This window comes from Bufo gargarizans, chromosome 2, assembly GCF_014858855.1.
Source record: "Bufo gargarizans isolate SCDJY-AF-19 chromosome 2, ASM1485885v1, whole genome shotgun sequence".
Lineage (NCBI taxonomy): Eukaryota > Metazoa > Chordata > Amphibia > Anura > Bufonidae > Bufo > Bufo gargarizans.
The window spans coordinates 646436171-646461738 of record NC_058081.1 but is presented as its reverse complement, the minus strand read 5'-3'; positions in this window follow the sequence as shown (position 1 = coordinate 646461738).

Here is a 25568-nt window from a genome sequence, read left to right as displayed (position 1 = left end):
AGAATGGCTAGCATTGAACTGGCCAACGGGGTGCCAATGACCAGAAGCAACTTCTTCCATTGATAATAGCTGATGCCCAGGGGTATCTGAAAGCAATCTGCGATGAACAGTTGAATGCCGAGTTGGCGTCAATTGAAGAGGAGATGTTAAGATCAGAACTCCTTACCTCTATTTTAATATAGACAGCATACAAGTAATATCATAATGATTGCAGGTCTTGGTTCTTCACATAAGATGAAAACCTTGGGGGATTGGGACAATACAGGTGTAAAAAGGCAACAGTCTATTTTGGAATCAGTAGTAGTTTTAATCTAGTAGAAGTAGTTAGTAGTGTAGTAGAACCAGTAGGAGTAGTAACAGGGTATAATATTATTAATAGGAAGGTGGTAACAATAATGCATATATAGCAGTAAAACTGCAGTTTTAGAGGTATTAGTTTAATAGTACATTAATAGTAGTAGCAGGAGTCATGTAGATATAGTTGTAGGAAATATACCAGAAATATAAACTGTTTCGCCTTGTAACACCAGTACCTTGCAAAAAAAAAAGCCTATTTTCCATGTAAGTGTGCACGGCTGATTCTCTGGACAAAACCCAATATTTCAGCCTAATGGTAAAAACATCCACCTGTTTATTAGCGGCAGATTATTGGATTTTAGGGAGTTCTGATTGCCGAGTGTAATACAGTATATATGATGCAGAGCTGATGGAGTAATATAGGAAACCACACGCGGTACATAATCTCCGTCTACACATGGAACAGTAGTTGCTGATTAGGTGCTACACAGAGATGTAGAAGAAGATGGATATTAACAGTTTGTGTGCTCAAAGCTTATACTATTCAAAACAGAAAATTCAGGTGCGACAGCAATATATATCCCCCCACCACCAAGTCCGACTCACAGAGGGGCAGGAAGCAAAGATATGAGGAGCTGTTCTACACTGAAAAACTGTTGGTCTCTTATGGGTTTCTTCTGAATAGCAATATCACGATTGGTTCTGGAGGGGTCAAAAAAAATCATATGGAAAATGAGTAGCAATCACAACCTCTCCAGCGTGAAGATCTTGGTAAACAACTAAGGGGGTCATTTATTAAACAGAAATATGCCTCAAATAGGCGTATTTCTGGCACAGGTTGCGGTGCAAAGGTCCTGCGTCTTTTCCCCACTCATGCCAGGTCTAAAAAAGTGGGCATAGTGTGGGCAGGGAAGGGGCCGGCAGGCCTGTCTCATTTACCATTTTCTACGCATGTTTTAGGTGTAGAAAATAGTCTAAATGTAAGACAGCTTGGAAGCTGTCTTACATTTAGAAGCGGCGGTGGACCTTTTCATAACTCCGGCAGATTCACCACCAGTGCAGGGCAATGTGCCCCTAAGTTTTTCTGAGCCCTGTGAGTTTAACATGGGTATGGGTAATAGATAAATGCATTTCCCTGTGTAATAATGACTCTGGAGCATCTACTCTTATAATTCTGTACCATTCCTTTTATATTCCTTCTAGAAATTATGAATGAATTGCTAGCAGTTTGCAATGAAGGTCCAGATGGGTGTGTCCCTGCACAGTCTGACACTGGCAGCACTGATTGGATAGTGTCAGACTGTGTAGGAATCTAACATCAATCCTCTTGTAGACTCTTGGCATACTGTATGTACAGGCTTTTTATACCAAATTTCTTTACAAACGTCCTAAAGACCCAAAAGTACCCTATTTCTTTCATATGCCAATTATTAAGACATAACCTTTAATATATGCTTCTTTAAAAGTTTCCCAAAACAAATGAAAAATAAAGATTATTAAAACTATCAGCTGTGTCACATGATTTTTGTGTATTTTTTTTGTCTATAATATATTTGCTCATATACCTCCAGCCATTTAGCAGGGGGCTAGTACCTGCGCGCTCACTACCTGCTCCCTACTGGCTGCTCCTACTCTATAATGTTGTTAGGGTACTTTCACACTTGCGGCAGAGGATTCCGGCAATCCGGACGCAAACGGATGCATTTATGAGACGAATCCGGACTTATCACACAGGCAGCAGTCCTTCTAGCAGAGCTGCCTCATTGGAGGAGATCCTGTCAGTGCTATTGACTGACAGCTAAAATGCTGTGTTTTTTGCAGCGATTTTATGAAAATCAGATCATATGGAAACAGCCTTACTAACCAGGAGCACTGATTACACAAAAACTTGTCAGTTCCCATGAATCAGCGCTGGTCTGGAGCACCCCTTCTCATTTAGGAAGAATTGCAGGCAGCATGCATCCCACTGTGTACAGGGGGCGGATATTATCGCAGACTGCTTCTAAGCAAGGAAGCTCAATTGCTGGTTTGGGGGCCCACCGAGGATTTCCCTGGCTCCCCGGTGGGCCAGTCCGAGCCTGGTGGTAGTAGTGGTGGATGCACAGTGTTAATAGTGGTGGCAGTAGGGGATTAGGAGTGTGGAATAGCAGCGTGGTGGCAGCCAAATGGTAAATGTGAGGCTACTTTCACACTAGCATTTTGGCTTTCCGTTTCTGAGATCCGTCATGGGCTCTCAGAAGCAATCTAAAATGGAACAGTTTTGCCCTAATGCATTCTGAGTGGAAAAGTATCCACTCAGAATGCATCAGTTTGCCTCTGTTCCGTCACCATTCCACTCTGGAGGCAGACATCAAAATGCTGCTGTTACAGTACCTGCACACCCCCCAATAACGAGACCAAGCTCCACCTTGAGGGTAAAACACAAACGCATAATAACATAAAATACAATTCTACAGACAGATTTAAGCTGTGCGGCCGGTCTGTCTTCTCCTTTAAAGTTACTATGGGCCATAATCCTGAGGCAAGAGGCCTTCTAACAGCCCCCTCCAAAACACCGTGGCGAGGTTGGTTTCGCCACACATCTCCCCCCCCAGTGAAGACTAACCAGATACCTGACCTCACGCCGGTCGGTACCTGAGTTAGTCCGGCAGCCCACCCACAACCAAATACTGGACCTGTTGAATCTTAGGGCCTGGCTCTGTTCTGTATGTCCCCAGCTGTTGAGTGGGCATCTGCTACTCCTTGCTTTGTGGTTCTCCAGCTTGGTGGGCAGAGGCCGACTGCGCTCTGCCCAGATGCCAGCTCTTCCACTGGGGATGCCTGTGGGAAGTCAGTCTCTGGACAAGAGGATAGGGGAGGGCAGAGGCCGACTGCGCTCTGCCCTGATGCCAGCTCTTCCGCTGGGAAGGGATCAGTGGGTATTGCAGGCTCATCCCCTGCCCCCAGAACTCGGTTGGGAAGTAGTTGGGAAGGGGAGGGCTCGCTTACCTCCTCCTCCTGGTATCCCTGCGGAGATGGCTGGAGATCTGGTTGTTTGAGGGGGAGACCGACTATCTCCTCTTTGGCTAAACAGCCCTGTTGCTGGGGGACAGGACCGACTGTCCCTACCCCCTGTGTTGTGGTCCCATCTGCACAGTTGTGGGGCTTACTGTCTCCCCCTGGTGCGTTAAGCTGCCGCTGGGGAGAGGGGGTAACGAGCTCCTCTCCCATACATACTTCCAGCCGCTGGGGAGGGCGACCGACCGCCTCCGCTCCCAATACAGTGTCCTGCTGCTGGGGAAAGGAGACTGGGCTCCCTATTCCCTCTAGGACACTCTGCCGCTGGGGGACAGGACCGACTGTCTCTGCCCCCTGTAACTCCGCCTGCCGCTGGGGAATGGAGACTGGGCTCCCAATTCCCAAAAAATCATGCTGCTGCTGGGGAATGGAGACTGGGCTCCCTCTGTCCCGCAACTGTAACTTCCGATGGAGGTCCACCCAACGTGGCAGCTGACCGTCACCTTCTGCCCGGTATAGTAGGGTCTTGAACACTAGACTCCTCACGAACTTCACGTATTTCTCAGCTGGATTGGGTCCGAAGAAGTTCAGCCGCAACCACATCATACAGTCAAATTTCTCAACAGAGTATCTGTACTCCACTGCTGGTTCCATCCTGGTGCTTTTAGGGTCGCTGTACTGAGACATGCGTTGCCCTTAAATTGTAGAATCCACAGAAATGGTGTCTCCTGTAGCTGTCCTTCTGGCTGTAGGAACGATCCCGCTGCTTGCCACCAATGTAACGGACCGTTTCAGCAGACAAAACACCGTGGCGAGGTTGGTTTCGCCACACAGCTGCCTGCTGCGTTTTTTTGTCCGCCATGTGGTGCAGAGCAAGACGGATCCGTCCTAACACACAATGTAAGTCAATGGGGATGGAGATGCTTTGACACAGATTTCAGACTAGTAGTTCACATTTTCAGAGATTAAAAAATGCTAATCTCTGTGTTTCAATTCCCCCCCCCCCCCCCCCCCCCAAAAAAAAAAGAACTGTCTGGAGATGCCCTGACATCTCGGAGTAGTATTTCAGGTGTGTTCACTGAGATTTCAAATGCTATCTATCCACTGGATAGTAAAAAAAACATTGTGTATAGTTTTGAGCCTATATAGAGCCTATTTAGTCTGCTGGATGACACTTCGGGACGTTTATAACAAACCTCTTTCGTTACAAACTGATTTGCTCTTCTCTACCATATATATTAATGCAGTTACCTGTAATAACTAGTCATGTGAATTTGCAGCAAACCCTTGAGGAGCTGGAGTGGTAGTGGCTCTGACTGTAGGATGTGTCACAGTGGTTTCCCTCAGGCCTTTGCTCCCTAGGTCATGTGCAGTGAGAGGGCGGTGCACCCTTTCTTCCCTCAGGGTACTCATGCTGGTTGGTGCTCATGTCTGATGGTAGTTTGGGGTGCCCTTGATTTTTGCGGTTGAATGGGTGCCTGGCAGGAGGTGTAGTAGTGCAATGGCCAGGGCCATCTTTAATGCGGGGCAAAAGGGGCAACTGCCCCGGGCCCAGTTGCTCTTGGGGGGTCCAAAGGCAGCTGCCTCTTGAGCCCCGCGGGCCAGTGGTGTAGCGTGGGGGGTGGGGAGTTGCCCTGGGCGCAAGATACCAGGGGGGCGCTAGCAGGGCCGCACTGCCAATTAGGCAAAGTGAGGCAATGGCCCCATGCGACGCGGCCCTAGTGACAAATGGGGGGTGGCGGCAGGGCACAGGGAGATGAGCGCTTTCATTGTGGAAGCGCTCATCTCCATAATCATCTGTATCGCCATCCTCTGGACAGCGATACAGATAGATGTGCTGCAGTGGGGCAGGGGAAGGAGAGGCGTCTCCCTGATTGGCTGCAGGCCTAGTGCCTGCAGCCTATCAGAGGCCAGTGCAGGCGCATCGCGCCGCCTGAGCCATACAGCGCGGGACACAGGCTGGAAGACGCCTGCACCGCATTGCTTCCAGCCTGATGAAGGTAAGTATAAGTGTTTATTTTTTATATGGTACTACTTACTGGCACATGACTGGGGGGCATCTATGGGGTACTTGCTACTGACACATGATTGGGGGGCATCTATGGGGGCTCCTGTTACTGGCACATGATTGGGGGGCATCTTCGGGGGCAGTATCAGCTTACCACAATAATTTTTTGGGGACGTTACGTTATGTTTACACTATTTGTGTCAGGGGCACTATTTGCTAGGCACAGTTATTTTAGCGCACTGTGTGCCAATAATTATTGAAGGTACTACTATTATCTGTTTCAGGCCTGCACCGCATCGCTTCCAGCCTGATGAAGGTAAGTATAAGTGTTTATTTTTTATATGGTACTACTTACTGGCACATGATTGGGGGGCATCTATGGGGTACTTGCTACTGACACATGATTGGGGGCATCTTCGGGGGTACTTGTTACTGGCATATGATTGGGGGGCATCTATGGGGGCACTTGTTACTGGCACATTATTGGGGGACATCTATGAGAGCACATCTTACTGGCACATTATTGGGGGGGCACTATGGGGCATCTACTGAGGCCACAAAGAAGGGGTATTTTATACGGGGGAAGAGGGTGAGGAACACTATGGGGGATTCTACTGAGGCCACAAAGAAGGGGTATTTTATATGGGGTGCTCTGTATAGGGGCATTATATTCCGGTGCATGGGGTACTATGGGGAAGGGGAGAGAGGAGTACTATGGGCTCAACTATGGTGGGCACTAAGAAGGGGTATTTTATACTTGCAAATTATGGGGGACACTGAGGGCATCTACTGGGGCACTATATATGGGGCATTTTATACTGGTACAGTATGGGGGGCACTAGGAAGAAGGGGATGAGGAGCACTATGGGGCATTTACTGGGGGCACTATATAGGGGTATTTTATACTGTCACATTATGGGGGCACTATGGGGACATTAGCTCAACTCAGGGCTTTAAAAGGGGGTATTTTTTGCACTGGTACATTATAAGGCTACTTTCACACTAGCGTTCGTCGGTCCGCTCGTGAGCTCCGTTTGAAGGAGCTCACGAGCGGACCCGAACGCCTCCGTCCAGCCCTGATGCAGTCTGAATGGAGCGGATCCGCTCAGACTGCATCAGTCTGGCGGCGTTCAGCCTCCGCTCCGCTCGCCTCCGCACGGACAGGCGGACAGCTGAACGCTGCTTGCAGCGTTCGGGTGTCCGCCTGGCCGTGCGGAGGCGTGCGGATCCGTTCAGACTTACAATGTAAGTCAATGGGAACGGATCCGCTTGAAGATGTCACCATATGGCTCAATCTTCAAGCGGATCCGTCCCCCATTGACTTTACATTGAAAGTCTGAACGGATCCGCGCAGGCTACTTGCGCACTTGCGAAATTTTTTAAAGTTATTAATGCAGACGGATCCGTACTGAACGGAGCCTCCGTCTGCATTAATATGATCGGATCCGTTCAGAACGGATCCGATCAAGCGCAAGTGTGAAAGTAGCCTAAGAAGAATTATTACTACTGGGGGGCATTGTGGTGGGCTTTATTACTACTGGTGGTCTATGGGGAACATGATTACTAGTATGGGCACTATAGGAGCAATATTACTTCTGGGGCAGAGTGGGGACATGTTGGGGGCACTGTAGGGGCACTATTACTACCATATGTGCTCTAGCAGAGAATTATTCCTATTGGTGGGACCTTTGGGAGCACTATTACTGTGGGGGCACCTTGGCACAGTATCAGCTTACTACAAAAAAAATTGGGGAACGTTATGGTTATAAACTATTTGTGTCAGGGGCACTATTTGCTAGGCACAGTTATTTTAGGGCACTGTGTGCCAATAATTATTGAAGGTACTTCTATTATCAGGGGGTTTATCTGTTTCTGAAGTATAGTATTGGGGAGCACAGCAGCACAGTATTGGGGGTGGTAGGATGATTTGTCCAGGAGATGGGAGGATGATGGAAAAGTAGTAAACTAAGATTTTGTTTGTCAAACTGCAGAGATGAGAAATAGCTGAAAAATGGTGGTCTGGTCTGAAGGTCTGAAAGGAGAAGATGAGGAAAGAGAACATCTACATCAAAGAGACGTCACTGGATGTAAGAGGTATGTGGCGCTATATTACCCTGTATGTAGGGGTGGATGGTTAGTAGTACAATACTATCTTCACATTGTAAAAAAAAAAAAAAAAAAAGTAATCTGCAAAATACTATATATTTGTGTCAGAAGTTGTGCTTTTTTTTTTTAATTTTTAGAATAATGATACAGCCATTTTATTTGAAACTTTTGTGCCGATTATTTTTTTTCCCCTCTATATTAAGGGATACTATAGTCACCAGAACTACAACAGCTAAACGTAGTAGTTCTGGTGTCTATAACATGTCTCTGCAAGCTTTTATAATGTAAACACTGCCTTTTCAGAAAAAAAAGGCAGTATTTACATTACTGCCAAGGAACACCTCTAGTGGCCACTCATTATTAAAGTTTACTACTCTACAAGGTGTGTCGATAATTTTTTTGTGTGTGTGTTGTGGTGGAGGATGTGATTGCATGCTAGGGTGTGGGAAGGCGGGTTCAAGGGGGCCCAAGTAAATTCTTCCCCAGGGTCCAATCAATATTAAAGATGGCCCTGGCAATGAACAGCATATGGTATGGTAGGTGTCAGGAAACCAGGCCACAGGTAGAAAAATAAATATCTCTTTTTATGATGAGTTTCTATGGCCAGAGGAAAATAACTTGTTCCTTCCTGACAACTGACTGCTCATTCAGTGGGGGTGAAATGCTACATTTACATGCAGCAATCACCTCCACAGCTTTTGTGATCACTCATACAGCTGCATTGTTTCTGGGCAGCAGACTGCGTTTAGACAGTACGATCTAAACGCAATTTACTTGCCTGCACAAACAACAGTTTCACCAGATGAACTAACGTTTCGCTCGTTCATTAGGTGAATGGCTATAACTTTAGACGGGCAGATTGTTGGAAAAGAGCATTTGTAGGAACGTTTGTCCACGATAATCTGCCCGAAAATTGGGCTGTCTAAACCCACCATTACTTGAGTACATACCAGAAGTTGTAATACATTCAACAATAATCTGTACACAGGGCAAATCCTTTTCCCAGATAGAGGCTGGCAAAGTGGCCAATAATGGCACTATTGGTATGCTATATGAAGGTCTCTCTTACTAGAATCTCTGGCTGGTAACTGTAATCTGGCAATTATGACTGTAGTGTCCACTGTGGGATACAGGTTTTAAAAAGAACATCTGGCCAGTATATGATTAAGTGTGATGAGTGTCTTAACTGTAGTTCATCACAAGCTGCAAATTCTGTATAGCTGTAGCCGCAGGTTAAGCCTAAGCCTAAACCATGCAGATTCTGAGTTCTTCTATTTCCTTATCTCTTTATTGCTGTAGCAGAAGCTGTAAATCTCACAGAGATCGGTTAGTCTCTGGATACCGAGTCCTAAGGAGAACATGGACCTGCTTCCTCACTCACTAAACTACAAGTCCCCTCTAGACAGGAAGTAGTACCAGCCCACTCCTGCCGAGAGGGGTGGAACAGGGGCGTTAACCCAGTCCCTACCAACCATACCAGGTCAAGCTGGGTATACATAAAATGAGATAACAGTACATTACATACCATTTGCAGATACCCCTGTACTAGAGTACTGCACATTGTTGACATATGAAGATTTCTTTAAGACACTTACAAATCAGTAGTCACAGAGACTATCATGCGAATAGCACTGTACACAATCCATGAACCAGGTTTGATATAATGATATTATTTGATAATTTAATCTAATTGTTTTTACATATATACATCAGACTTATATTTTGTGGGATTCATTTTTATGTCTTAATAGAGTGTAATCACTTATTACCACCCTACTGGTTTCACTTTGAAAGCCATCAATTGCTCACAATGTCGACTAGACATGTTTGTCTAACTTTTTACCAACTATTGGTTGCTTTACTTTGCAACAGAATTGTGGTACAACTGTGGCACAAAATGCTCTATATTAGACCACGTCCCTTTTCTGTTAAGTCACACACCCTTGTCAGACTAAGCACAGATAATTTCTCTAAACCACCCATTTTCAATTCATAAGTACACCTTAGTCACTTTCATTAAAACCAAAGGGGTCATTTATCAAACTGTTGTAAAGTAGAACTGGCTTAGTTGCCCATAGCAACCAATAGGATTCCAAGTTTCATTTTTGACAGGTCATTGGAAAATGAAAGGTGGAATCTGATTGGGCAACTAAGCCAGTTAAACTTTACACCAGTTTGAAAAATGACCCCCTAAGTTTTTCACAATTCCTGACATTAAAATCCTAGTACGCATCCCTCTCTTAGGTCACTCAGTATCACTACTATAATTCAAGAATGTGAAATATCAGACTAATATTAGAGACAATTATTAATTTCAGATTTTATTTTTGTCATCCCATTCCCTTCGGCTCAGAAGTATACATACACCAACTTGATGGCTTTAAATAGCTTAGAAATTTTCAGAAAACAATGTCATGGCTTTAGAAGCTTCTGATAAGCTAATTGACATCATTTCAGTTCATTGGAGTTGTATCCATGGCAGTATTTTAAGGTCTACCTGTAACATATACTTGCCTCCTTGCCTGACCTTAAGAGAAAATCAAAAGAAATCAGCCAAGACACCAGAAAAATAATTTCCAAAGGCCTGGAGTTACCACGTTTATCTATTCAAACAATAATATGCAAGTTTAAAGACCATGGAACCACGCAGCCTTCATACCATTCAGGAAGGAAGCACATTCTGTCTCCTAGAGAAGAACGTACTATGGTGCAAAAAATACAGATTAACCCGAGACCATTAGCAAACAACCTTGTGAAGACACTGAAGGAAACAGGCAGAAAAGTATCTATGTCGACAGTAAAATATTACTACATTACCCTAATATTATCTCCTACCTGGCTTAGAACAATGCCTAGTGATGTGGTGTTCATAGGTTTATAACTATTTAAATAGTTTAAGCATACTACTGTAATTCTAGCAATATTTTACAGTAAAGAATGTTCCAATTTGGTAGTGACACCCTGCTGCATGAACATAATGGAGATCAATGAGTCTGGGAATAATTAGTAAAAGTCAAGTATGAGCATATACTTTAGGTGTGAAAAAATTCCTTAAATGGACTAAATCTGTAGGGGTCAAATGTAATAGAGTTGTCTTAACAAAATTATGAAGGTTACAAATGATCGAGCAATGACCTGATCACTTTAAAGGGTGGGCTTGGATTGTAGACCTGCTGATTAAAAATTGGTTTGGTTTACAGGTTGGCATCATCACATATGTTGGAGTATGGTTAGAGTGTTTTAGGTAGATATGCCAAAATAAAGTTTTCCAACTGATTCCTTGAGGTCGAAGCTATGGATACATATGTGAATATTGGATAACTGCTGCGAATGCTAAGTAACCCAAGCCTAAAATACTTCTGGCAAATTGGTCCGGTTACATACCGTAATTTATCCCTCTTTCTGTTTTCTGAACTCAATGAGTAATAGTATTGAAAATTGGATACATATAGCAATGGTCTGAAGGCAAATATGTGATAGTCCCACTTTGTCTTGATGCTTGAGCTGTAAGGTTTTGTACCTTCCTGTGAATTGCAAAGGTGTTTTACGTGATCGTCTGTTGGCAAATTTTCTGATTCTGTATTTGACTTCTGTCCGTCTTGATTTCTCTTGATGCATCGATCTGACAAACTTCTTCCTTCCCAACCTCAAATTAAGGTAGAACCGACTGTACAACATGTGGAACACAACATTCCAGTCATTATTTACACTAGGCTACTGGGTCCTCATCTGCTGTTGCTGGTAAAGGGTATACTTTTGGGTCCTCCTACTTAAGTATCTCAGCTGGAAAGTTTTGTGTAGGTTACATATGGGAAGGAAAGGTTTCTTAGACCCACCGCCAACCCTTTAGAGACAAAAATGGCTTATATTCTGGTAAATGATAATTTTACAGCAGATCAAAAAGATAAGGGGGTAAACAAGGGTTTCTTTCTTATTGTTGAGGGTCTTAGTACCAGGTAAGCCATTAAAGGGCTTATTAGGAAATTGGCTAAAATTCTGGTAAATGGTAATTTTACAACAGAGCTAAAAGATAAGGGGGTAACAGGGGCTTCTTTCTTATTGTAGAGGGTCTCAGTATCAGGAAAGATATTAGAAGGACTTATTAGGTAAAATCCATTTTTAATACACCATAATGGTAACTCAGTCAACAGTTCTGAATATCATCGGTTAGTTGGATCAGAGAGCAGCACGTTCAAACAGGACATGGACAGTCTGTTGGTAACTGAGAACTTCATTTCTCCTGTGGTGGCGATGCAGAGAAATAGGACACTTCCAGACGGATTCCCCAATACTTGACAGTTGATTGGTGGGACAACCTTCTCTCAGCTTATTTTGGAAGACCATTCTGAAAATAGTATTGTAAAAAGTGGACAATCTACATTCTGGCATGGCAAGTCAGAAAAAAGAATACTGTGCATAAAAGGTTCACATATCCTTTCAGATGTCACAGTCAAGGTCATTCTGCCTGCCAAAAATGAAAAGCATTACACAAAATGGACAATATCTGCTTTAGAAATTACTGATTCCTAGGGCTGATGAGCATTGCAGTTACATTACAATCCGTTGTTTAATTAGGTTAGTTCATGATATAAACATTAACGGTCACAGGGGTTTTGGCAAATGTTTTTGCGATACATTATGTAGGAGGTGTAAGAGCAATGCAGTCCACCGTACATTGTACAGGAAGCAAATATGATGAAATAAAAATGTTAACCCCCCTGGGAGTTTCATTTGGATCTGATTGACTAGCAATGTGTTTACAGAATAAAATGTCTACGTATTCCCCTAAAATATAAAAATAAAATAAAAATTCACTAAACTGTCATTTTTTGTAAAGTTGTTAAAGGAGTCATCTCAAGAGCCCTCTTTAAAGATAATCAGCTGATCGCTACTCCAGGTTCTAAAGTTTATTCACACATACAGTATATATTTCTGGGTCTCTTTGTCTAATAGAGGGAAGTTCCTCTTCATTAAACTGCCCATCATCTCAGAAGACATCATCTCCTCTTCACATATCTGACTGGCAGGGGTGCTGGGTGTCGGACCACCGCCAATCAGATATTGATGAGGAAAGGTCATCAATATAAACTGTCTATAAAAGCAGGACCTGAATATGCTTATGTTTAGTAATTTAAAGAGGTTGTCCATGAGTACAAAAGTTGTGTTAAAAAACAGGCCCCTTTAACAAAAGCGAGTTTTCCTCGTGGGTGCGATGCGTGAAGTGAACGCATAGAACCCGCATTTAATCCTGACCCATTCATTTCAATGGGTCTGCGTACATGAGAGTTTTTTTTCACACATCAGTTCTGCGTTGCGTGAGAATCGCAGCATGTTCTATATTCTGTTTTTCACGTAACCCTGGCCCCATAGAAGTGAATGGGGCTTCAGTAAAAAATGCATTGCATCGGGATGTAATGCATTTTTTACTGATGGTTGCTAGGAGATGTTTGTAAACCTTCAGTTTTTTTTTTCACGTGTGTGAAAAACGCATCAAAACTGATTGCATCTGTGTGGAAAAAACTAAAACACTGAACGCAAATGCAGACAAAACTGACTGAACTTGCTTGCGAAATGGGGCGAGTTTCACTGAAGGCACCCTGAACGCATCCTGAGCCAATCCATATAGTTCGTGTGAAAGAGGCCTTAAAGAAAAAAAATGAATCATTACTTACTGATTCTCCGCCTCAAATGCTTCTTCGGTCCTTGCAGTGACACACCGGAAATGGCTGCAAATGCCCACTTAGCCAATCACTGGCCGCAGTGGTGATCCACCTGAGTGAGCATTTCCAGTCATTTCCCGACAGGGGCAGGGCCAATAATTTGGGCATTTGCCCCTCATGGTGTCCTTGAGACACGGTATTGTGTTTGTGTCTCCTTTCTCCCCCCCCCCCCCTCCTTTTTTCCCTCCTTTTATTTCTCCTCAGGTAATTCTGAATGTTAGCCGGCAACAGGACCGAGAAGTGATTGGCCTAAGGTGTTGCTGGCCAGTTGCTGGGCAAAGGACTATTTTTAACTGAACTGTGGATTGGCCAAGGGCAAGTTTCGATTTTGAGTATTTATAGTGGCCACTCACCCTTTGAAGCGCTGTCATCGGCTGAAGAAAGAAGAGAGAAGAACGTGTCATCCACTGCAGCTCCAAGCAGCGGCAACGGCAGCGGAAGAAGCGGCGTGTAGTCCGGTAGAAGATTGGCCGGCGGCTAAGCTGAAGTGGCGGAAAGCAGAGCCTGAAAAGAAGAAGAGAATCGCCAGTGAGTGAGAATCAGCGGAGCAGGGGCGACATCCGAAGGATGGCTAGCAAGTCTTCAGTGCCTGGAGGAAGCAGAGAGCCATGGAGGATCTGCTCAGCCAGCTTCTTGAAAGAGTTAAAACCTGTGGTGGTGAGGAGTGGCTGCGCAGATGCCTGTCTCTGGAGGTGGGACCTTCTCAAGCGGAAGAGGCAAGCGGCGTGACCGAAGGGGAGGAGCAACGCAGTGGACGTCATTGGAGGCCGGAGCACAGCTGAGCATGCGCAGTCGGCGCGAATCCGGAAGTAAGGCAGCAACTTGGACCGCATCATCAAGAGGTGGTGGTCCACTCTTCCAGAAGACAGAATAGGCCGAGGATAGCTTATTCTCCATCAAGGGAGCAAGGCAGTGGAGTAGGTGGGCGCCAGCGGTCCCCTCCCAGGCAGACCTGACAGAGCAGAATCTGGGTGAGAACTCATGTGGGCAAGCATTGCTGCCTACCAACACTGTATTTAATAATACTGGTGCTTCTTTTTTGCATGGTTTGGCCAAGGTTTTTTCTAACTTGGCCAAAGGAGCAGCTTGTAATGTGATTGCAGTGTCACCTTTGTCGGCTGCGGTCTGGACTGACTGTCCATCATCGGCAACAGTTGTCGCCCCTGATGGAGGTGGGCCAGTTTTTGCCAATGCGGTGGGAGTGTCAGAATCTTGTTTAAAGTAAGCAATGCCATGTGAGATCTCTCCACTGGGGTTTCATCTCATTTCAATTCGGTTAAGGAAAAAAATTGGGGAAGCATTTAAAATAGATAAAAGGGCTTATGAAAAATCAGAGGAGAATAGAAAAAGGACTGTTCCTAGATCGTTAATAATTGGATTCAGTTGTTCTGTATTTATGCATCTATTTTAGGGGCTAAGTATCCTCAGTTATGTTCACGCTTGTTTCAACATATTAATACTATACTTGAAGCCTACCGTAATTTTGGAGGTTTGTCTTGGTTTTAGTATGACAAAACATTTAGGCAGAAATTAGCTGTGCGTCCTTCTTTAAAATGGGGCACTAAGGATGTAGGTTTGTGGTTAAGTTTAATGCTTCCTCAGAAATCTGGCAGAGTGATTAGGCAGCAGGTTAATCCATCTCAGAATGTTATGAAGAAGGGACTATGTTTTGCCCTCAATGAGTCGGCCTGTTAATGGTTAAATTCTTGTAAATATAAGCACGTGTGTTCAGTTTGCTTGGGTCCGCCAGGGCCGTCTTTACCTGGTCCTCTGGTGGTCCCTTTTGCTTGGATCGACCACCAGAGGACACAGGTAGCTGTGTAATAAGTAGCACCAAACACTACACCCCCCCCCCTGTCACTTATTAACCCCTGAAGCCTTATTAAGGGTCCAATCACACGTCCGTATGTGTTTTGCGAATGCGCAAAACACAGACACCGGCAATGTCCGTTCCACATTTTGCGGACCGCACATCGCTGGCACTCTCATAGAAAATGCCTTTTCTTGTCCGCAATTGAGGACAAGAATAGGACATGTTCTATATTTTTGCGGAACGGAAGTGCGGATCCAGAAGTGCAGATCTGCAAATGCGGGTGCGGACAGCACATTCCGGCCCAATTGAAAATGAATAGGTCCGTACCTGTTTCGCAAATTTGCGGACAGGATGCGGACCCATTTTGCGGACGTGTGAATGGACCCTAAGAGTGCTGCATTTTGAGCCAGAAAATTTTGCGTCTGCCATTTTTATTTAATGCCACATTTATGAATGGTGTGTTCTTTCTTAAATTTGTTGTAAATTGTGAGTGAAAGGTGTAGGAAGGAACAAGGGGCCGTCATTGATGGTCGGTATGTGTCACTGAGGTTCCTGGCCTCGGTGAGGTAAGAGCCGGTTTCTCTCAAGTGTCAGTATTGCAGATTGCAGTCTGACACTTCAGCTGTTTATTATGGCTGTAAAGCTGATACGGGATGGCTTTCACTGGGAGTAGCCAATGTGCTGGGTGGGTGGCTACTTCCCACGTTCCAGGCCGGGTCTTGGCAGGTTTAAAAAGCAGTCAGCACTGTCAGGTGGTGTGGATTATTCCTCTCTGACAGGGGAGCGCAGTCAGTCTGTGTTTGGGATCTGAGGCTTTGTGCCATGCTGGATGGCTGAGAGCTGCATGCTGAGAGGTGGAAGAGTATTGCAAGTCTTGCCCAACCTGCCAGATAACCAGCCCTCAGCCACATTTTCGTAGTCCCCTGGTCCATCTCCCGATTATTGAGGTTCCATTTGAGCAGATTGCTATGAATCTCATAGGCCCAGTACCGAAGTCCGCTAGAGGGCACCAACACATCTTGGTAGTCCTGGATTATGCCACTTAGTACCTGAAGGCGGTGCCGCTGAGACATACCTCCGCCAAACTCATAGCAAAAGAGTTAATGGCGATGTTTTCCCGAATGGGCCTACCTAAAGAGATTCTGACCGACCAGGAGACCCCTTTTATGTCAAAAGTCATGAGGGAACTCAGTAAACTACTACAGATCAAGCAGTTACGGACGTTCATCTATCAACAGTAAACGGTCGGCCTGGTGAGAGGTTTAATCAGACCTTGAAAAACATGTTAAAGCGGGTGGTGTCTAAAGATGGGAAGGATTGGGATCTTCTACTGCCCTGTCTCATGTTCGCAGTGCGAGTGATGCCCCAGGCCTCTACTGGGTTCTCGCCCTTCAAACTGCTGTATAGCCGACATCCGCGTGGACTGTTGGACATAGCCAAAGAGGCGTGGGAACAACAACCCACACCGCATAAAAATGTGAGTCAGTATGTCACTTGGATGCAAGAGCGGATGGAGGCAGTGCTACCGCTGGTTAGGGAACATATGAAGGTAGCTCAGCGAGCCCAGAGTAGAGTCTATAATCGCCAGGCTCGGGTTCGGAATTTTTACCCTGGAAATCGGATTTTTGTTCTGGTGCCGATGGTGGACAGTAAGTTCCTGGCTAGGTGGCAGGGTCCCTACGAAGTGCTCGAAAAAGTTGGCGGAGGTAACCTATAAGGTACTCCAGCTCGGGCGGAGAAATCTGGAGCAGGTGTACCATGTAAACTTGCTGAAACCATGGAAAGATAGGAAAACTAATACGGACAACAGCCCCCGGCCGGGTTTTCTGGGGGTAGAGTTTCCAGTTCCACAGTCTGATACAAGGGAAGCAGGTACCACAGTAAAGATTGCTGACAACCTTTTCTCTAAACAGACTCAGGAGGCCAGGGAGTTCATCAGCAGGAACACGGATGTGTTTTCGGACCTCCCTGTACTCACTTCTATCATCCGACATGACATTGTCACTGAGCCTCAGGCCAGAATCCAGTTAGAACCATACCAGGTACCTGAGTCGCGGTGACAAGCCATCTCGGAAGAAGTGCAGCTGATGTTACAGCTAGGTGTCATCGAGGAGTCAAAAAGTGAATGGGCCAGTCCGATAGTCTTAGTACCCAAGCCGGACGGGATGTTACGATTCTGTAACGACTTCTGCAAACTTAATGAGGTTTCCAAGTTTGACGCATATCCCATGCCCTGAGTAGATGAGCTTATTGAGAAGTTAGGCCAAGCCCGGTATTTCTCTGTTTTGGACCCCACCAAAGGGTACTGGCAGGTACCATTGACGGAGGCTGCCAAGGAGAAAACGGCTTTCATCACACCAGAGGGACTGTATCAGTACAAGGTATTACCCTTTGGTCTACATGGCGCTCCCGCCACATTTCAAAGGCTAATGGACATTGTACTCCGTCCACATCATCGGTACGCTTCAGCATACCTGGACAATATCATTATCCTCAGTACCGACTGGGAAAGTCACCTACCTAGGGTACAGGCTGTAGTAGACTCCCTTAGGAAGGCTGGCTTGACCGCTATCCCAAAAAAGTGTGTGATTGGGTTAGAAGAGACCAAGTACCTGGGGTATTGTCATGGTCTTACCTCCTTGCTGTTCCCTTCGTTTGACATGTGCTGGCGGCCATCTTGGTTTCTGGGTTTTCTTGTAGCCTCCCACCCTGCGGCTCCTCCTTCCCACTGGGAGGAGCTGGATGCCTAGCTCATATATATAGGAGGTCTGTGGCTTCAGTTCCTTGCTTGGTCCTCCTGTGTTCACATGCTTCCAAGACTGCTGCTGCTTCTGGTTCCTGATCCTGGCCTCGTCTGACTACCCCGTTGGTTCCTGATTCCGGCTTCGTCTGACTACCCCGTTGGTTCCTGATTCCGGCTTCGTCTGACTACCCCGTTGGTTCCTGTTCCTGGCTTCGTCTGACTACCCTTCTGGTTCCTGACCTCTGTCTCCGCAAGACCCTGCTTCGGTTTAGCCATCCGTTCGGACTTTGCTACGGCTTGCTCTTCAATAAAACCTTCTTATTTTCCACTTATCTCTTGTTGTACGTCTGGTTCATGGTTCCATGACAGGTATATAATTTGGCACGGAGTTATCAAACCTCAGGTGAACAAAATTGAGGCAATTCGGAATTGGCCCCTACCTGTCACTACTCGGCAAATGGTGGGATACTATATAAAGGTTTGTCCCCCCACTTTACTACAATGGCCGCACCAGGTCTTTTAAAGGGATGCAAGTCAGTGATGGTCCACTAGAGTCAGCAGGCGGAAAAGGCTTTCTCCGAATTGAAGTCGGCCTTTGGGTCCCCGGTTTTGGTAACGCTCGACATCAAAAGGGAGTTTATAGTACAGACTGATGCCTCAGAGGTAGGTCTCGGTGCTGTACTGTCTCAGGAAGTCAATGGGGAGGAGCATCCTGTTGTCTTCCTCAGCCGGAATCTTACCCCAGCCGAGACCAGGTATAGTATAGTGGAGAGAGAGTGCCTGGATATCAAGTGGGCACTAGAGTCTCTCCGCTATTATTTGTTGTGGACAAAGTTTTGTCTGGTGACCGACCACTCCCCTCTCAAATGGATGAGCCAGGCCAAAGACAGAAATGCCCGGGTCACCTGGTGGTTTCTGTCTTTTGCAAAATTACACGTTTTCGGTGGAACAGAGGGTAGGCCGGTTACTAGGAAATGGGAATGCCCTGTCCCGGGTACACTGTTTAATGTGTGTCCACCCCCTCAACAAGGGGGGGTTGAACAAAGGGGGGGGGGGTATGTAGGAAGGAACAAGGGCCCATCATTGATGATCGGTATGTGTCACCGAAGTTCCTGGCCTCAGTGAGGTAAGAGCAAGTTTCTCTCAAGTGTCAGTATTGCGGATTGCAGTCTGACACTTCAGCTGTTTAGTATGGCTGTAAAGCTGATTACCAGGAAAGATTAAAGGACCTTAACATGTATAGCTTGGAAGAAAGACGAGACAGAGGGGATATGATAGAAACTTTTAAATACATAAAGGGAATCAACAAGGTAAAAGAGGAGAGAATATTTAAAAGAAGAAAAACTGCTACAAGAGGACATAGTTTTAAATTAGAGGGGCAAAGGTTTAAAAGTAATATCAGGAAGTATTACTTTACTGAGAGAGTAGTGGATGCATGGAATAGCCTTCCTGCAGAAGTGGTAGCTGCAAATACAGTGAAGGAGTTTAAGCATGCATGGGATAGGCATAAGGCCATCCTTCATATAAGATAGGGCCAGGGGCTATCCATAGTACTTAGTATATTGGGCAGACTAGATGGGCCAAATGGTTCTTATCTGCCGACACATTCTATGTTTCTATGTTTCTATGGGATGGCTTTTACTGGGAGTAGCCAAAGTGCTGGTTGGGTGGCTACTCCGCACATTCCAGGCCGGGTCTTGGCAGGTTTAAAAAGCAGTCAGTACTGTCACATGGTATGGAGCACAGTCAGTCTGTGTTTGGGATCTGAGGCTTTGTGCCGTGCTGGAGGGCTGAGAGCCGCATGCTGAGAAACAAGCCCCCTAAAGCCTGTTGTGGACCACTGGTGAAAAAACTGCTAACAATGTAATTTTCTTGTTCCTTGGACTTTCCATTGTGTGAATTAACACCAAGACTGCGAACTGTCATTTTGTTTTTGCCTTATGTGTGAATAAACACTGAAGTTTTGCTTTACCAACTGGTTTTTGCCTCTACACTGCGTCCACTTACCCTGTTTACCAGAGCAAATCCCCACAATTGTAACACGTTTATGTTGTTAAGATTGTGAAGATTTGTGTTTCTTTGAAGCCTTAGGCCTCTTTCACACGAGCGTGATGGATTGGCTCCGGATGCGTTCAGGGTGTGCTCAGTGAAACTCGCACGACTTTGCAAATAAGTTCAGTCAGTTTTGTCTGCGATTGCGTTCAGTTGTTCAGTTTTTTCCGCGCGGGTGCAATGCTTTTTGATGCGTTTTTTATGCACTTGCTTGTGGGTGCAATGCGTTTTTCACTGGAGCCCTATTCACTTCTATGGGGCCAGTGTTGTGTGAAAAACGCAGAATATAGAACATGCTGCGTTTTTCACGCAACGCAGAACTGATGCGTGAATTAAAACGCTCATGTACACAGACCCATTGAAATGAATGGGTCGGGATTCAGTGCGGGAGCTATGCGTTCACATCATGCATTGCAAGCTCGCAGAAAACTCACTCGTGTGAAAGGGGCCTAAAGCTGCTCATACACATTAAACTTTTGTCGGGAGAGCATGGCTGCACGACATGGCTTACCAAAATGGTGTGGCATAAGATGCACCATTTAACACAATTGTAGCATAAAATTCTGTCTCAAATTAAGCCAACCAGTAGTTAGTATAGAGGTAGACAATAAAGGGGAGATTTACCAGCTCCTGCACCTGGTTTTTGCATTATGTATTGAGACCTTATGGCAGAAGGACATCACAAGGGTAGCCCACATTACCTTCATCAACGTTACTTTGATTATGGATTCTGGCCCGATTCTATACCCTGTCTTGTGGTCTAGCTCCTCCACTTCCAGGTTTGTTCTGACCAAGCCAGCCACTTCCCTCCCCGCCTCTCTGTTGGCAATGTTTATGAAGGTAGCTGGCTGGCTGGATTATTCCAATAGCTAGACCAGTCCTTCACTTCATCTCTACCACACCTGTTATGGAGAATGAGACAGGCTTAGCTAATGGACTGAGCCAGACAAACAACCCCCATCAAACATGTTGGGTACACAGAGAGGAAGAAGGACACACTCTGCTCTGTTGGGACAAACCAGGAAGGTGCAATGCTCGAGACTGCTAGAGAGGGTCTGGAATGGGGACATTGGGGCATTCATGCCTGTCCTGTTAAAATCTTCAATCTTGCAAATTAGAACTTCAGTGCACCAAAGGGTGGCCAGAACGGGAAACCTGAGGATCTGAGATGCACCTTGGTGCACTGAAGCCCTTATCTGCATAAAAAAATAAAAGTCTTTTTTTTCTTGGAAATGCTGCAACTGATTTCACAAGACAGGCGTCATTTTAATCAGCAGGATCAACCCTATTATGCAATACGTCTGGTTTATTAGGGTTAATCTTGCTGATAGGAATAGAAAGCACACGCTGTGATGGTGACAGTTTGAAGGGGCGCCGCTTGACTAAACTCTTTGGTGCTCTTTGAATCCCTGTGTAATGCTCCACCCCATCAGGCCTCACACTAAGCATGACATAGTTTAAAAATATATAATAATAAAATATTACTCTAGTTTATAATACAGAAAAAGATTACCTGATTGTAGGAAATCGAGTAGTGAAGGAGTTAATGTATTTTCTGCAGCAATTATAGCTATCTCATTTTTTGATAATTTATTCATATGCTTTTGCAATTTTTAAAAGCAAATAAAAATGAGTCATGAAGAATGGTACTGCTGGCCAAGTGAAATGATAAGACAGGGCAATGGGTCATGATACAATTTACAATGAACCTTAATTTACTGCATTTACTGTTGTAATCTAAGTATTATAATCCAAAAGAGCAAACTGCAGTGTCACCTTATTTATGTCGATTTAAAGAGGCTATCATATAGTACACGACAGCCCTGTACCTCACATGGATCTCCCATCCATTGCTCCAATTTCTCTGTTAGATTTATTTACAGCTGGCAGTTTAGAGGAGCATGTATTTTCTCAGGGGTCATGTCCTTTCTGCTCCTTTCTGGTGTCAGTGGAAGGATGAAACTGAGCATGTGCTTCCATCAGTGAGCAGGACAGGGAAATTAGAGAAAGAGCAAACAGCAGGTGGCGCTATACAGATAGATTTCAGTGACTAACTCAGTGGCTATACAAAAACATTTATTATATGCAATTACAAAAGTATCCAGGTCATGGGACAACCCCTTTAATGCCATTAAGCCATGACTTGTTTGAACCAAGTAATTGTCTTTGTTTTTTTATCCTTTCATTCCAAGAGCAATAACTTTCTAGTTTTTTACCTTTTTTTTTTTTACACTGCACCATGCGTTTTTAAGAATGTATATATTCTGTAGTTCAGTTTCTTATGGATGCAGCAATATTTAATTTTTGTTGTTTTATTTTTTACATTATAAAGCAATGTGCAAGGCTAAAGGCTTTTTGTGTGTGTTTTTTTTAAAATATATTGTGTAGGAAGGCACAAGGGACCATCGTTGATGGTAGATATGTGTCACCGAGGTACCTGGCCTCGGTAAAGTAGGAGCCAGTATTTCAGGTGTGTCAGTGGCAGTAGGTGGTTGACACTTTGTTAGTTAGTATAGCTCTGAGTAGCTGATCCGGGACGGCTCTTACTGGGAGGAGTCATAGTGCTGGGTGGGTGACTACTCCCCACATTCCAGGCCAGGTTTTGACTGTCCTACAAAAAACAGCCAGCAGTGTCAGGTGGTGGTGATTACCTCTCTGACTGTGGAGATCTGTGTGGGATCAGAGTTTGAGCTGGAGTTGCTGTGCCTGTAAGACTGAGGACAAAGCGAGGTTCACATACACTCCATGGGGTTATGGTACTGTGCAAAACCATACCTGTGTTGTGCTATATATACGGGACTTTATTGCTTCTTTAACGCCGGCTAGAGCAAGCCGGCGTTAAGAGGAAAGAGCTCTCCTTGTCTGAACACTGTGTAGATTAAATTAAATGATCTGGACTGACATTCTGCTGTTTGGCTACAATATTCTGCAGTTTCCTAAACCCAGCTACAGACTACATATATTTCCATATTCATGAGAGGTGGAGTTACACAGAACCTGGTGAGGAAGAGAAAGAGAGCAGCCATCTTAGAGGGAGCTGAGACTGAGGAACTGTGTCAGCAGAAGATCCAACGGCATCCAGGTGTGAGAGCCTACCTCAGTGACCAGAGCAGCAGCTAACTGAAGCTAATCGTGTCCAAGACCCTGATCCTTTCCAGAGGAAGGAGGATTGCTTTCAGGAACGCTGATGAGAGCTGAGGAGCAAAGCTACATGCACTGTGGAACCGCATGCTTGTTGGAGAGGCTTTTGTTCGGTTCAGAGTCACCAGCGGATGCAGAGTAGACCCGGGACGGTAAGATCGTGCACGCACCTCATTACAGTGTTGGCGCCTAGAGACTGGAACCAGGCTGACGTTTTGCTCGGAAGGAATACTCAGGCATGTGCTACAAGCCCAGTTATGGGAGGGGGAATACTGTACAGCACTGTAAGATTGTAAGCTGTTGTGCTGCACTGCAGGCTAGCCCGCACCATGCACCCATACAGTTAGCCTTGTTTTTTTAGGGTAAAAACAGGTAAGGTGTGGCAGTATAGTCATGCCCGCCAGTAGGTAAATTGCCACGCTTTCCTCCTGCACCCATCGGAGGGCGCCGTGATGTGCAGCACAAGGGTCTCAGCCTTTGGGCTAGGTGTATATAAATCTATTGGAGGTTTCCAGCATTTTTGGTTGTGATCATTACCACGTTTAAGTAAAATTCTGTTTTGGCAAAAGCTGTGGTGGAGTTGTTTTCCTCGTTTGTGACTTCGCTGGTACACGGCTTACAAATAAAAGACAACCGTTGCTGTGCTTTCACCACTAAAAGGCTGCTGCTGTGTTCTTATCTGAAGGCAACCATTGGGGCAGATCTCTACAATTGTTTTTTTTTTTAAATATATTTTATAAAACTTTTTTTTCACATAAAAGGGCACTTCAATTTATGACACATTGATCACTGATATAACAAAATAACAGCAAAGACAGGTGCACTCTGCATTCTTACTAAACCCTCAAACTGATTTTAAAATTGAGAGATTAGTCAACATGTCCTACGGTGTAGGACATGTCTAAGCCCGGGCACCACGCCAAGGTTTCTCAAGTAGCCCGGGACCGAACACTCTCCTACCTGAGCCGTATGGGCAATACCAGGAGCCAGTGGGCAAATTACAGGAGCATGAGGCCGACTCACAAACAGCTCACCAGTTACCTCCAGCATGTAACCATGCTTGCAATGGGAGGAGGGAGGAGTCTGCGAGTCCCACTCAAGACTGGCTGATATGGCCCAGGCCTCACAGGTGCACCTAAATGTGGCCTCCCTCCTCCCATTGCAAGCATGGTTACATGCTGGAGGTAACTGGTGAGTTTTTTGTGAGTCGGCCTCATGCTCCTGTAATTTGCCCACTGGCTCCTGGTATTGCCCATACGGCTCAGGTAGGGGAGTGTTAGGTCCCGGGCTACTTGAGAAACCTTGGCGTGGTGCGCGGGCTTAGACATGTCCTACACCGTAGGACATGTTGACTAATCTCTCAATTTTAAAATCAGTTTGAGGGTTTAGAAAGACCGCAGAGTGCACCTGTCTTTGCTATTATTTTGTTATATTGTTATATTGATTATCACATCCACATAATTGCTACCTTGTGTAGGATGTCTATTGTGGTACTTGTGGTTCGCTGCGGGCATCCTCCACCGTATGCATTTTTGCTAGGGATCGCCATTAGCAACGGGCCACAAGTGCAGGATTTGCTCCCCTATATATATATGCACGAATGCATGTGGGTTTGAGCACCTCCTGCTAATACCACGCCATTCTTTTCAGTTTGTACACATTGATCACTGAAATAATACACTGCAATACTTTTCTACTGTGGTGTGTTAAAATTTAGAGGCTGGTTTCACACAAGCGAGTTCAATGCATAAAACTCGCAGCGTGTGTCTGCGAGAGTACCCGTCCTGACCTCCCAGCACTGATGGGGTTGCATAGCATTATACTGATTTAAGATACTATGTAACCCTTACATAATGCTGTCAGTGTTATACAATACATATTAGAACATAGCATAATAAATCAATATAATCCTATGCGACCCCGCCAGTGCTAGGGAGGTCAGTATGGGAGCTTCCGCAGACACACGCTGCAAGTTCAATGTGTTGAACTTGCTCTTGTAAAACTAGCCATACACTGATATTCAGCCTAATAGGTTTCCATAGATGTCATGGGAAGGGGGGGGGGGGGTAAAGGGGTTGGCCAATCTGAGGCTGATATATCGCTAGGATATGCTATCAATGTCAGATAGGTGTGGGTTCCACCTCTGAGACCCACCCCTATCTAGAGAATGGGGCCCTGGGAAGGAAAGGAGGGCACACCATGCATGAATGGTCTCCATTCACCTCTAGTTCTAAAACTAGCCAAGCAAGCGCACTTGGCTATTTTTGACAGACCCGTAGCTGTGACTACAGAGCGCACTGTGCAAGTGCGGCCACCTCTCCATTTTCCCCTATGGGATTGCCAGACATAGATGAGCCAGAGCTCAGCTATTTTTGTAACTCACATAGTGATGAGTGGAGGATGGCTGCGCATGTGTGGTGTGCTCTCTGTTCACTGATAATAATAGTAGTATCGTTAATAGTGGAACTAGTAGTACAATCATATTTATTCGTAGTATCTTCTTATTAGTAGTGGTTATTTTTATTAGTACTAGTAGTAGCATTAGCATTATCTCTACTGTTACTATAATTAATATGGTAACAATGGTAACATTATTTTTATTATTAGCAGTAGAAGTAGTAATAGTAGCAGTATCTTTAGTAGTAGTAGTAAAGTAGTTTATTAGTATTAGTAACAGTATTAATATTATTT